Here is a 15,268-nt window from a genome sequence, read left to right as displayed (position 1 = left end):
CGCCCTAACCCGAGCGCGACAGCAGCAGCTCCGGCAAAGACAACTGCGGGGCCAGGCAGCGGCAACGGCGGCGGAATGTGCTGCCGGCTAAGAGGGGGAGGCAGCCTCGATCTGAGGGCCCCGGCTCCGCGGCCACGCCCATCGTCGCCAGCCCAGCCCGCCGATTGGCCAACCGGGTGCGCTCGACCAATCAGAAGGGGAGATGGAGAGCGGGGGCGGAAAGAGCGAACGGAAAGGGGAAGCAGGCGACGCTGGGAGTAATGGGCTGGGTACCCCGGGCTGGGAGGGGTGCGGCGGGGGCAGGGCAGGGAGGGACCACGTGCCTCCGGAGAGAAGGGGAGGAAGCGGAAGAAAAGTAGACTTGAGGGGAGGCCGGGAAGGGGATGGAGAGGCACGGGGAACGGGGCGGGCACGAGTTGGTTTGTTCCAGTTGTCAGGGTAGCCCGAGACGTCGGAGGTCCAGGGTTGAAGCCGAGTTGAAGTCACGTGCTTTTCTCCGCCGGTGCGTCTTCTTTTCCAAGGCATTCTTTGCACGATGCGCTCTCTTTGTAGGGAGTAGAGATGCGCTTCGACTCTTTCTAGGGTCGGGAACCCCTAGCTCTATTCCTCGGCAGGGGTTCCCTGTCGTTTGAGGGCCGGGTCTTGGGGCCAGGACTGGCAGGGGTGACCTGCGTTCGGGAGGCGCAGCGGAAAGCGAGAGGGACGGTGGGTGGAGAAGGAAAGGAACCCATTAGACGAATGCGATTCACCCTCCTGACCAAGTGACCGCAACAGGTAGGAACTTGGGAGGAGCCCATGATCCTGTGATTATACCACTTCCTAGGTAATTCGTCTTAGAAAGTTAAGCTATTTGGCCTGGATATCGTTTACCAGGATCATCATTACCAGAGGCAGAAATAACACAAACGAGAGCGCACTCAAAAATTTCAGAAGAGGAGGAAATCGTTTTTAAATATATTTAAATACCAACTAATAGCACCGCAAATGCGAAGGGATATGTGAAGTAGTCAGCAGCAACTCAGGTCAGAAGCAAAGAATAGAGACTTTGGGTGTGTTTAAATATAGCGAGGTAGGGGGGAAAGACCCTGATACAATCTCCTTCGGAAACGTTGACCCCTGATCCTTTTTGGTATTTTTTTTTTGGAAGAACAGCATGCAGAAACTAACGTTTAAAATTCAATTGTTCCTTAAGGAAACAATTTTAAAGTCAAATTTCTAAAATAAAGGAAGAAGACATTGGGTTTAACCAGTACAAACGACTGAGTTCCCTTTGAAGGAGGGGAAATGAAGAGAGTCACTTGGAGAAGATGTAATGTAGGAGGGAAAGGTAAAAATGTAGCAGCAGAGTTAATTCCTTTAAAGTCCTCAGGACTTTGTATACTTTCACCTGGGCTATGACAAACAAGCTGTGCCTGAAAATAATTCACACTGAAGTTAACTTGAATGTAAATTCAGTGCAGATCCTAAAATACAAGTGAAGTTCATTATAAATTATTATTCCCCAAAGACTCATTCAATCGAAGTAACATTGTATTTCTGTGCTGGAACACTGATGTTTTCAGAATAATCTTAGAGTAAGAAAAATTCAGTTGAAAAGTTGGAATACGTGTGTGTTTTCCACCACCATGGATTTTGTCATGCAGGGTTCAGGAAAAAAAAAAAATTACTGACAAATTCTCACCCTATGATTAGAAGTTATCCTGTTAATATGCACGTATAAATTAATATTTTGTACTTCTTGGAATAAATGTCATGATAACTTTCATGATGAAGTTTATGAGCTTGTTTGCTCTTGTATGTCTTCATGTCTCCCAGCTACAACTGGTTGTCTCTGGTGATTAATCAGCAACCCGAAGTTCTTTCTGCAGAATATTCCTTTAAAAAGGGCATGATCACAGTTACCAACTGAGAGATATGCAATACAAATAGGAAATAACCACAACTTGCAATTTTATATATGGCAGTTTGCTTTGATCAAGGGGCACATACTCACCATTTTTAGTCAAATGATCAATTTCTTTCTATCAGTACCAGTTAATCTTATATGTGTGTTAATCTGATGTGAATTGGGGGGGGGGAGGGAGCTGGCTGGTATGGGGATCCAAACCCTTGACCTTGGTATTACAAGGCTGTGCTCTAAACAGCTGAGCTAACCAGCCAGCCCCAGGAAATAACCACAACTTGTAATTTTATTTAATATCTGACTAAGGTCTACCTTCTCTAAACAGTAATCTCTCTGAAATCAAAGCCCATATTTGTTTTGTACAATACTCTATACCCAGCACCCATTAGTACTTTCCATAGAGTACAAGGGTGCTTCAAAAGTTCATGGAAAAATAGAATTAAAAGATAATACAAATCTTTCTGTGAACTTTTCAAAGACCCCTCATCAGAACTCAGTGACTATTTGTCATATGTAAGACCTGAATCTAAGCTTATTTAAGTGTACAGTTGGCCCTCCCTATTCATGGGTTCTGCATCTGTGGATTCAACCAACCACAGATTGAGAATATTTGAAAAATAGAATTGTGTCTGTACTGAACATGTATAGTACAGAACTTTTTTCTTGTCATGATTCCCTAAACAATACAGTATAACAACTATTTACATACCATTTACTTTGTGTTAGGTATTATAAGCAATCTAGACATGATTTAAAGAATATGGGAGGATGTACATAGATTATATGTGAATACTATGTCATTTTGTATCAGGGACTTGACCATCTGCAGATTTTGGTATCCATGAGAGGTCCTGAAACCAACTCCTATAGCTACTGTGGGACAACTGTATGTCCCTGAAGTTGAAAATAAGCTAACACTTGATAAAAATATGGATTGAGTTGTTATTGCTTCTAAAATACACTGAGTTCCTTCTAAGAATTCTTGATTCGGTATCATACTCATTTGAGGGTTAAAGTTCGGAGAATAAATCAGACATACATTTCAGGACAAAACCCCCTATGTGTTTAAAAGTAGTGTAGTATACTTTGCTGTGACAAAGTTGTCCTTAATTATAATTTTTCAGTAATCTGTTTACTGACCTAACTTTTTCACTTGAAATTGTCTCTACTCATTTGTCAACAAGTTTACATGTTTATTGTCTGTCTGTACTTTCAGCTCTTCCCAAACAGAAGATACATAAAATATCAAAAGGGTAAAGAAGTTCTTCAGGAAGTTTGTAATAGCACTAAATGCAGATTGCCAACCTAATTGGCAAGATATGGTAGATCTCACTGGTTAGGAGGTTTCAGAAATTTAATTTACGGAACTAAGGAAGTAGTAAAGTGCAGAATCATTAACACCATTTCAACATTATCTTACTTTGGGCTGTTACAACAGATTACCATACAGTGGATGGCTTAAACAACAAACATTTATTTCTCATGGTTCTGGAGGATGTGAAGTCCAACATTAAGGCGCTGGCTGATCTGGTGTCTGGCGAGGGCCTGCTTCCTGGTTTGCAGATGGCTGTCTTCTGGTATTCTCATATGGTGGAGAGCAGCCACAGAGGGCAAGCTGTCTTGTCCCTTCTTATAAGGGCACTGTATTAGTCAGGGTTCTCCAGAAAGGCAGAACCAATAGGATATGTATACAGATATACGAAAGGGGATTTATTAGGGGAATTGGTTCGTGCAATCGTGAAGGCTGAGGAGTCCCATGATAGGCCATCTGCAAACTGGATGCCAGTAGCATGGTTCTGTTCAAGTCCAGGAGCCTCAGAACCAGGGAAGCAAATGGTGTGATTTTCAGTCCAAGGCCAAAGGCCTGAAAGCCAGGGGTTCCACTGGTGTAAGTCCTAGAATGCAAAGGCTAAGAGTCTTAAGTTCAGATGTCCATGGAAAGGAGAGAAGAGTGTATCCTGACTCCAGCAGAAACAGAGCAAGTGATTCGTCTTTTTCTACATTTTTGTTCTCCCTAGGCCTCCAGTGGACTGGATGGTGCCTGCCTATATTGAGGGTGGATCTTTCCCACCCGATCCACTCAGACTTACATGCTAATCTCTTCTGGAAACACTCTCATAGACATACCCAAAAATAATGCTTTACCAGGTTTCTATGTATTCCTTAATCTAATCAAGTTGACACCTGAAATTAACCAACACAGGCAGTAATCCCATTCATGAGAGTTCCGCCCTCATGACCTAATTACCTCCCAAAGGCATCACCTCTTAATACCATCACATTGGGGGTTAGGATCTCAACATGAATTTTTGGGGGACACAAACATTCAGTTTATTACAAATTTAAGAAAGATGCTTTTTGTGTGTATGAAATATAGTAGTTATAGCCAAAAATTATAAAACCTGTATATGAGACCTGTTTTTAAGTAGACTTATTTAATGTTAGGTAACATAATATTCTGACTTGTTATTACTTTTGGTATTGGAAAAGTCTAAAATATTATGGAGATACTTGTTTTCAATGTGTCATGAAATTCTCCTCTTAGAGTCATTTCTGAATAAAGAAATTTGCTCTGCAGCAGAGATTTGTAAGGGGATTTGTGAAGGCTTACACAGGGTTTTAGTTCGTCAAATGTAACTTAAGAATAATTATAATTGTATATTATTTTATTTAAGCAGTTTGGACTATTCTCATGATATAAAAATTTAATCGTAGATTGCAAAATCTCTCTTTATAATATGGATTTACGGTTTCTGTTACTGTTTGAGCAATACCTTGTATTACGTGTGATTTCTTGACCAAAATGCTGGGTAGTCTTTGCTGAAAAAAGAAGAAATTTTTTATGTTGTTAAATCTTACAAAATGTAATTTGTGTTTGTAACAGTTGGGCTCGTTTTCTGTTTTTTCGGTTTTTGTTTGAGATTTTTTTTGAGAGAAAAACATTGAACCTTTGCTAATATACCTTTATTTTTCTCTGGGGAAAAAAAATTGATCAGGTATTAGGGGACTCCTTCGTTCCTTTTATTGCCAGACTTTTCTGACTTCTAACTTGAGGAGCTTGGAGAAAACTACTTTATTTTGATTTAAGTACCTGAATGGTAAAAGACAATAAATTAAAAGGCTAGCCGTTGATATTAATTTGATTGAGGGAGATGAATCACCTAGTTTTTCTTTAGATTTTTTAAACTTAATTTTGTCTGTTTAATTGAAGAAAAACTTAAAATTATAGGCCTGACCTCTGCCTCTAATACCTCTCACTTCAGGCAAGCTCTTGACCCCTATCTTTTTTTTTTTAAACTTTTTATTTTTAAATAATTATAGATTCATAGGAGTTGCAAAAAACTAAAATGTACAAGGAGGTCCCACATCCCCTTCACTCAGCTTCCCCCAAGGGTAGCATCTTATATAACTAGAGTATGCTGTCAAAACAAAGAAATTGATATTAATATAATCCACAGAAGTTATTTAGAGGTGAAAGAAGACATTGGAATGTAAAGAATATATTAAAGTATCAGGGGGTGCCCATATACTGGAACCTCTTATAACCTAACACTTTATGGGAAAAAATTTTATAATGACAGTAATAATAATTTTTACCAAATATTGAACATCAGTCAGCCTGGTTAGTACTTGGATGGGAGACTGCCTGGGCATAACAGCTGCTATACACTTTAAAAAAGAAGCAAACAAATGTTGAACCCCCCCTCATATTTTAGGTATAGGTGTTTTATCTACCTGAGGAATTTTATTGTTATTGTTATTTGTATTTCTATTATGAACAGATAACACCTATTGAGCACTTGTGTAGCAGGCAGTCTTCTAATTCACCACAACCCTATGAGGTAGGTGTACTTACTTTACAAATGAGAAAATTGAAGCACAGAGAGGTTTAGTAATTTGCCCAAAATCACACAGTAAGTGGTAGAGCTGGCATTTAAAATGGCCTGACACCAGGGCCAGCACTCCTATTACCATGAAGGTTTATAAACTTCAGTGTTCAAAGTAAACTTTTGAGGCAAGTATTATTATTTCCATTTTCTGTATGAGGAACCTGAGGTTCAGAAAGGCTAAGTAAATTTCTCAAGAACCTGCACAACTAACTTCTGCAACCCTAGTTTGATTCCAAGCCTACCTAGCTGCAAAACCCCCAATGTTTCTAGCTGATTGTTCTGCTCAGCTGGACCTCTAAAGAGGTCTAGTTTTGAAATGCCTACGGGAATGGGTCCCAAACTTCAGAGTGCATTACAATCACCTGGAAGGCTTTAAACCCAGATTGTTGGGCTTTATCCCTGGGGTTTCTGTTTCAGTAGGTCTGGGATAGCCCCTGAAGATTTGAATTTCTAACAGGAGCTCAAGTGATGCTGAGGATGTTCCAGTTCCTGGAACATAACAGAACTACTAGATGTGGCCTAACAGAGCTCATTATAAGATGGTTGCAGCCTTGAAATAAGGGTAATAGATCATATGTCATGCAACATTTCAAAGTAATGCATATATAAAATCATGGTTATAGATCTCTTACTCAAAAAACATACCAAATAATTAGTGTTTCAAGGACAGAATTTTAGAAGTCAGTAATATCTAGTTCCATATTACTTTCTGAATAAATTTATGCAGTATTTTCCTGGATCTCTTTCTGCCTACTTTTTCTCTTGTGTTTTCTCAAATATCATTTTCTTTATGATATTCTTCGTAAAGATTAGCTCCACTGAGCCTGTGAAATCTATTGTATTCTGAGTTCCTTGATGTGAGCTTAAATTTCATGTACAGTGCTCTGCCACTGCCTTCCCTACCCTCTTAAAGCTCAGGCCTGTTCCAGTTTTTGAGCCAATTCCAGATATGGGTTGAATGTTTGTCCCTTTCAAAGCTCATGTGGAAGATTGATTCCCAGTGTGGCAGTGTTGAAAGATGGGGCCTTTAAGAGGTGATAGGATCGTGAGGACTATGTTCTCATGAATGGGTTAATCCATTCATAGAATAATAAGTTAATGGTTTAATGGGTCATCATGGGTGTGAAGTGATGGCTTTATAAGGAGAGGACATGAAAATGCTCTCGCCAGTCTCACCATGTGATGTTTTGCTATACTGCGGGACTCTAGGGAGTCCCCACCAAGAAGAAGGCCCTCACCAGATGTGCCCCCTGGACCTCGTACTTCCCAGCCTCCCAAGCTGTGAGAAATAAATTTCATTTTCTTATAAATTACCCACATTCAGGTATTCTGTTATGTGTAACAGACTAATACAATTCCCAAAGAGGCAGAATATTTTTCCATTAACTGTTCTTTCTCTCCTCCTAAATCGAGCCTATTTGACAGACATTCTGGTTTCTCTTTACTAACCTCCTTCCCAGGGCCCTTGCCCCACAGACCCAGTCAGGAGTGGGGTCTCCTGCCACATCTGAAATGACCTCTTGGAACCATTTCTCATACCAACAAACAAAACAGAATTGCAGAGTTAGCTTCTCTATTTTTAATTACCCTGTTCAGGGGGATTCCTTTGCAATCAAAACAATAGGAGAAAAGACGCCTGTTTATTCTTAATCCTTTCTCATTTCTACTAATGGTGCTACTCAGTTTCTTGGCTGATAACATTAAGTATCTTTTATTCTTCATCCTTTTCTCCTGTATCCCACATTCAGTTAGTGCCAAATTGTATTGAATAAATAGGAGGTCTTCATGGAGTTGCTCACATTTGCCTCTTCTCCATCCCCAATGCTACTACCATCCTTTGCCCTGATCAAGAAGTGTGAGAATTGTTTTATATTCATGATGTCTTAGAATTGGAAGAAAGCATAGATGTTATCTAGTTCAATCTATTTTTGCTTGAAATCTCATTTCAACATCCCCACAAAGTGGTTTTCCAGCCTCAATATTTCTTGAGTCATAGCCCATTCAGTCTTCAGAGGATACTGTTAGAAAGTTTGTCTTGTCAGACACACATGTATATATAATATAATAATTTCAAAGAAAAAGTCATTGTAGTATTTAAGGTAAAAGCCATTAAGCGCAAATGCATTAGTAGAGATTTTTTTGCACTTGTGAAAATGGCAGATTTCTACCTTCAGTCATATCTTACACCTTGATTATAGATTCTATTTTGAAATTTGAGAATAATAGTGCTAATCAAACTGGTGAAAATTAATTCTCATGAATATACGTGGCTTTGATAACCTGAATGAAGACAAACTGAAGCCTTAAAACAGATGACTGCTTTGGATAATCATATATAAGTAGAACTCTGATGGGTTTATTTGTTGTTTTTCTCTATTGCTGAGCATAGATTATATGTGACATATGGTACCATGTATACACACATAATTATAATTCTGGATCATGAATTTTAAAATAGTATAAGATTGAATTTTTATTTTTATTTTTTTGCATCTGGCCAGTACAGTTATTAAACCCTGGACCTTGGTGTTATCAGCATCATGCTCTAACGAACTGAGCTAATTGGCCAGCCCCCAAGATTGAACACTTTTAAGGCACAGAAATTAGTCTTGAAATACATACCTCATAGGATTTATCAGCTTTCTATTTATAGTCTGTCACCATGTTATACAAAACCTTAAAGTCTCTTGGAGAACTTCTCAAATAGAATTTCAACAGATTCCCTAGATGCCTATGAAGTCAAAGGTCTATAGCTCCTGGTGTGCCATTTTGACCTAGTTATTACTGGTTACCTTACAATGGTCTTTGGAAAAATCTTTAACAACAGATCTTTTAATGTTTTTCTCACTCCTTCCCCACTCTGCTGAATTTTGGAAACACTTTTCCTTTCACTTACATGTTTATCCCAACTCTCTCATTAGGGCCTGTTAAAGGTTGCTGTCCATGTAAGTAATGAGAAGCAGAGCCTGGTAAGTGTTAGACCATCTTATTTACAGCCTGCTAGATATAAGAATGTCTTGTACTCTTGCTTTTTGGCTTCAACCCTAAGATCTGCCTAATCAAACCTTGGTGTTCTATGTGGCAGAACATAAGCTACCATGCTGATCCCAAATTAGACTTACCCGGTTTTTAGTTCTACTTATAAATAGAAGCATCAGAGGAAACATTCAACTTGTAGACAGATCAAGTCAACTAACGACTAGTAATATTACTATTTGGTTAATTCAAGGATATCATAGAACTATTTAGAGCACTAGAAAAATATCAATGCCCAGATGACCTAGAAGAGCTACTTAATTTCTAGAGATAAGAAATACTTGTTAAAGTTTTACATTTTTGTTCCTATTTTTCCTTATACTTCTACTTGCCATATGAGAAGAGAAAAAAATTACCCCACATTTATCAGTCTCAATAGTCACTAACATGGAAAACTCTTTAAAATAGTAATTAAATTTTGCCTTAGAAACCTTGTTGAAGAGCCAGACATCTCTGTCTCCTCATTGCATGTCTGACAGTCCTCTTGGAGGCACTCTTATGACACGTGAAATAATCTGAAGGGTACTTCGGGAAAATGCTAATGCTCAGCATGCTTAAACTAGCTCATCATAGGAATTATTATTTATTTTTAAATGCACATTTTCATCCACATTTATTATTTTTATTATTTTGGTGGCTGTCTGGTACAGGGAACTGAACCCTTGACCTTGGTATTACAAGGCTGTGCTCTAACCAATGGAGCTAACTGGCCAGTCCCCGTAAACATACTTTTTATTGTCCTTGCTACATTACCCAAAATAATAAAAAGGAAGAGAGAGAGAAAGATAAACCACATGTATATTTTCACCCACCCAACCATATTCAACCACTTACTGTAGTGTACATCTTACCCTATAGAGTATAATATATAGTATAGTGTAGCATATATCTTAATGTATAGTCAAGGCTGGATTTATGAACATGTGACCCTTCACATAGGGCACCATTCTTGGCTTAATGCTCTAGTGTCACCACCTTGAAGTTCTTAGTTTTTAAACAAGGGGCTCCACATTTTCATTTTGTACCATTGCAAATTATGTATTCTGCCATGTATATAGTGTAGTGTATTCTTCTAACTCCTTACTCACCCACAATTCTTTTTTGGCATGTGTTCCTTCAATTTTTAAAAAAAAAATACCTATATAATATTTCTATTTTAAATGTAATAAGTAATATAAATGTAAATGGGATCATATTATATATACCATTCTGCAACCTTTTTTTTCCATTTAATATACTAAGGACATTGCTGCTTGTTAATTTATCTCATACTTTGTGATGACTCAAGAATGTTCTCTTGTAAGGATAAACCATAATTTATTTAATCAGTCTCCTACTAATAAATACATATTGTCTGCTGTTCTTTGCTGTGAGTACCTGTTTGTGCACTTGTATCCACTATTTTCTTCGAATAAATTTCTAGAAGTCTAATTGTTGAGTCAAAGAGTACGAACATTTTAAAATGTAATACGTACTACCTGATTGCTCTTCAGAAAGATCATACTTGATAATACCAATCTAAATCCCATCAACAGTGTGCAAGCATGATCGTTGCCCCACATGCTGAGCATAATAACACAATTTCATCTCCGACAATCTGATAGTGCTTGCTATTTCTAATGTCTTTAGCCAGCATTATTAGCTTACTAGGATATCATTGATTTTGCTTATATGGAATGGCAGTATATTGAATTAAACATTAATGCACCTATAAAAGTGGGTACTTTTTTTTGGGCCGGCCTGGTGGCGCACTGCTACAGTGCGCCGCTTGGGAGTGTGGCGGTGCTCCCGCCGAGGGTTCAGATCCCACATACAGACCGGTTCTTGCTCACTGGCTGAGCGAGGTGCGGGCGTAACACCGAGGGTTGCGATCCCGTTGCCGGTCCCGGTCTGGTACGGGCGTGACACTGAGGGTTGCGATCCGTTGCCGGACACGAAAAAAGACAAAAAGGAAAAAAAAAAAAAAAGTGGGTACTTTTTAAGTCATGATTTTGTATTGGTCTTCCTAGCCAAACATTAGACACTCTAATCCCCCAAATTTTCTTTTAAATTTAGGTTTTTGCTTTCCACATGTAATATTCAGGGATCCTGTAAAGTGCTCAAAGATTTCCTCAGGGACACTGATCTTAATTTTTTTCTGCTCTTATCTCCCACCCCCAACTATTAAGAAAAAAGTTGTTTTGATCAAGCATGGGTTAGCGTTAAAAATTATTTTGAAATAATTTCAGACTTTCATTAAAGTGAAACAGAGTAAGGCTAGGCCTGTGAACCAAACTGACCCCATTTTCCTTGCAGAGGACACTTTGTTACTTTTCCACTCTCCAGTCTGAAGCTCCTAGGACTAATGATTACCTAATGGCCCGCCCTGATAAAATAGACTGAGATAAGAGAGGAAACAGATATTCACTGAGTTGCAAAGCCCCTCCCCAAGCTTGTTTACCATAATTGTAAAAATTAAGTTACAGATTAACCTTAAGACCCCTTTAGGAATTCCCACATGCGCACAAAGCTGCACAAAGCTTCAATGACTACAATGACCCTCCTATGCTGATGATGATCACCACCACCACCATCTTGGACCTACTGAGCATGCACCGATGATGCAACCTGGAAGAACAGAATGGACCACCTCCAGTGACACTGACCTGTACCCCTTAACTCCTTTCCCTATAAAAGACCCTGAACAGCTTCCCTCGGGGGGTTAGCTTTACTGTAGCTACTCCCCTTATGTATAAGTCTATCTCCTCTTTTAATAAAGCATTGCTTGCTTTACTGCTGGGTACATTGCTCATTTCTGTGACTTTTAAACCCAAGAGCCTCATTCAGTCACCACCAAAAATTGGAAAGCTTTGGGCACCAGAGAAGACTCCAGCTGCAAGAGACAAGTGGCCACTGGGACTATTTTGCTCCCATGTCTCTGCTGCTAGTAAGTCTCTCCTAGAGTCCCCAGCCTAAATTCTGACAAGGCAATGCTTTATTCTCTTGTACTCTCACTTTTCCCTCTTTTCTTCCTCTTTAAAATGACTGCTGGACAACAACTACAGCTTAAGGTCCTCTCGACTTGTGAGAAGAATGCTCCCTCTGGCCAGCAGCGGCTTGCCCTGATGGGTGACTAGCAGAGGTTGGAAGACCAGTCCTACACCGTGAAGACCTTGCTTGAGCAGGTTCCCCCTGACGGGGGATTCATGAGAGTGGTGGGGATTCATTCCCATGCCACACAGTGACTGGAAGTCCAGATGCCACTAAAATTCTCTTTATCTTTCTCTGATTTTCTGAGCTGCCTTCTGCTGTTTGGTTGGATTGTATCCGCTACTATGTAGGTGCACCCTGGAGGGCTCCTGGCTATGCTTTGTTTCTCAGATTTAAATCTAGTCAGTACTTTTCTTCTTTGGGCCGACAGCCATGGGAAGAACTGCTTTTATCAATTACTGTGTCAGTGGAATAGGTTGTCCCCACCGATTGGGACTAAGATAAACTGAACCCCACTGCTCCTCTTTTCTTTGTTTATTTGCTTGGTTAGACATTTAGTTGAGTACCAGTAATCTGAATAAAACCTTCCAATCCTTGCTTCAATTTTTGGGCTTTCAAGTCATTTGTTTAGTGTGAGAGGGCAAGCCGAGGCTTGTCTGTTGGTAACAAAAGTTGTAAAAGAATAGTACAAAGAATTCCCATATACCTTTCACCCAGATACCCAAATGTTAACATCTTACCACATTTGCTTTTGTATCCTCTTTCTTTCTCTGAACTCTGAGATTGAGTTGCAGGCAAGATGTCTATTTACCCCAAATACTTAAAGTTCATTCTCTTCCATAATCACAGTATCATTACCTAAATCAGGAAAATTAATACATGATTGTTATCTACAGACATTATTAAAATTTTATCAGTTTTCCCAGTAGTGTTCTTTATAGAAAAAGAAGAAAAAAATTTCTGGTTCAGGGTTCAAATCAGGACTACACATTATATTTAGTTATCATGAGTACCCTCCTCTTTGTTTGGTTATAGTTTTTCCAGATAAATCCTAAAATGGTGTAGCAAAATACTATTTGACAACCTGAATTCCAAAAATCTGGTTGGTTAGCTTTCTTGTATTTATACATTCTAAAGCAGAGAAAAGTTGCTTAAAAAGGAAAGAATAATATCCAACAGGTTTAGAAGTGTCATACTTGGACCATAGATAGTAGAAATTTGCAGCAGTAAATCACAAGCTGTAAAAAATGAAAATTTCAAAAACTTTAAAAAATGCCCTGGACTTTAAGAAAAGTTTTTCTAGAGACTTTCTGAAAATATTGTTTGCCACCTTTGCTAATGGTACCAGGTATTAAGTCCTATTGATTATATGCAATAAAGTTACCTCTCAGTCCCTAGAGAGCCTAAGGAAAGGAAAAAATTAAACAAATATAATGAGAAATACCCTTTCCTGAGTCAACACTGGAGAAAAAAGGCAGTTTTGTTTTTAGGAGGGTGATACTGAGCAGCTTTTCTTTCTCTTGAATCTTTTATTAAAAAACAAAATAGAGTGAAGTATTGTTACCAAACTGAATGGAATTTATTTGTCCACACACAACAGAAAGCCAAACACTGAACCACTGGTCTTAATAGCAGAGAAAAAAAGATTATTCATAAGGCAGCCAATCAAAAAGAAAGGAGAAATAAATCTCAAATCTGCCTTCCAACAGTGGGAAAGAAGCAATATTTATGGGGAAGTGGTTAAGGGTGATGCAAGGGATGGGTAATCATGATTGGTTAAAGGGTTTGAGGAAATTCTTCAGTGATCTGTGCAGGTGCAAGGCAGCTATCTGCCTGCCTCTTCATGGATTGTATGTTCAAAAAATGGCTGTGTTAGCATGATCTGGAGGTGGAGTTTTCAGCCCTCTGATGTCAAAAGGTCACCCATTGGACATTTACTCAGGCTCAGTAGCAAGGTCTGTGGGCTCAACCAGGTTAGCCTGGTTTGTGCTGGGCCAACCTAACTCCAACAAAACACCTTAGGCAAACAACTTGTGACTTCTGCACAACAACAGGTATTATCTAACAAGGCAGATTGAAAGAAAGAGAGAGAGAGGTTTGACATGGGATAAATGTGTCCCCCAAAAGTTCGTGTATTGAAATTTAATCCCCACTGAAACAGTGTTAAGAAGGTGGGAAATCCAATTATGGTATTTGAAAGGTGGAGCCTTTAACAGGTGATTAGATTGTGAGGACTGTGACCTTGTGAATGGATTGATCCATTCATGGAGGGTTTCATTCTGATGGCTTTAAAAGAAAAGCGAGTAGGAGGTTAGCTTTCTTGCTCAGCTCATTCTTACCATGTGACACCCTGCATCTCTGTGGAGACTCATCACCAAGAAAAAGGCCCTCACCAGATGTACCCCCCTGGACCTTGGACTTCCCAGCCTCCGAAACTAAGAAATAAATTCTTATTTCCTTATAAATTACCCAGTTTCAGGTATTCTGTTACAAGCTACAGAAAAGAACTAATAAGAGGTCAAATATGGAAATTTACTGAAACAACAAGTGATTTAAACAGGAAATAATTTTAACTGAAAAGTTACAGGTTACAGTATGTTGATAAATTAAAATTTTAACTGTGGTTAGCACATAATAGTTTACCTGAGGCATAGAGGAGAGCAGAGTTAAGATCATCTGACCTGAAAGTGTCTACAAATTCAAGGTGAATTCATAAATAAGGAGCAGATGAATATTTTACTTATTAAACAAACATTCAAAAAGTGCTCAATTTGTGTCAGCAATGTTTTAAGCATCTGTAATGAAAATTCATTATCCTATTCTTTGATCTCCATTTTACAAATGAGGAGACAGAGGCATGAAGAGATAGAGCAGTTTGTCCAAGGGCACACAGCTAGTAGGTAGCAGAGGTAAGAAGTTGGGAGGATCTCCAGGAAAGGCCTATGGAGGCCTAAATGGTTTAATCTCATGAACTTTTGAAATCAACCAACCAGTTTCACTTCCAGGCTATGGGCTCATACTGAGGAGAAATGGCTGAGAGTGCAAAGTTCAGCAGTACAGGGACAATGGAGAAGAAAAGAGAAGGTCCAGACTAAGTGGGAGAGAGAGCAGAGCCAGGAAACCTCTGAAAGCAAGTTGCCATATTTTGAACAAGGAAAGTTATCTGAACCAAGCTTCCTTCTTAAAGTTCAAGAAAACTAAATTTGCATTAAAAATGAGCAACAGAAAAATAATGAGGTCAGATGCCTCAATACAAAATAAATTACAATTCAAAAATGAAGTGACAGAAATGACAAAAAGAATTACAAATTTCAGTAGCAGAGTTTGAGCTCCCCCTCTAGAGCTTGGCTTCAGGATTCGTGCACTGAGGATTGCACCACAGGCTCTTGTGGCAGCTGTGTTCAGGATTATTACTGAAGGAGCTGGATGTCTTTACTTTTTTTTTTTTTTTTTTTTTTTTTTAAAAAAA

General features: G+C 38.9%; 1 long non-coding RNA gene across 2 annotated transcripts; it reads left to right on the top strand.

The window, feature by feature from the left end:
* The first annotated feature begins 367 nt into the window (after positions 1 to 367).
* On the top strand, positions 368 to 11,446 carry LOC103605898. 2 transcript variants are annotated; one of them, XR_551824.1, is made up of 3 exons: positions 368 to 502; positions 8,715 to 8,762; positions 11,317 to 11,446. It is a non-coding gene; the product is annotated as an uncharacterized LOC103605898 (long non-coding RNA). The 2 variants fall into 2 exon arrangements; XR_551825.1 differs by lacking the exon at positions 368 to 502 and adding an exon at positions 5,681 to 5,745 and having other exon boundaries at positions 11,307 to 11,446.
* Positions 11,447 to 15,268: the final 3,822 nt, after the last annotated feature.

The sequence above is a fragment of the Galeopterus variegatus genome, unplaced genomic scaffold (genome assembly GCF_000696425.1).
Source record: "Galeopterus variegatus unplaced genomic scaffold, G_variegatus-3.0.2 Scaffold6160, whole genome shotgun sequence".
In the NCBI taxonomy this organism is placed as follows: domain Eukaryota; kingdom Metazoa; phylum Chordata; class Mammalia; order Dermoptera; family Cynocephalidae; genus Galeopterus; species Galeopterus variegatus.
The sequence above is the reverse complement of the archived record's forward strand: the minus strand, read 5'-3'. Positions and strand labels throughout refer to the sequence as shown.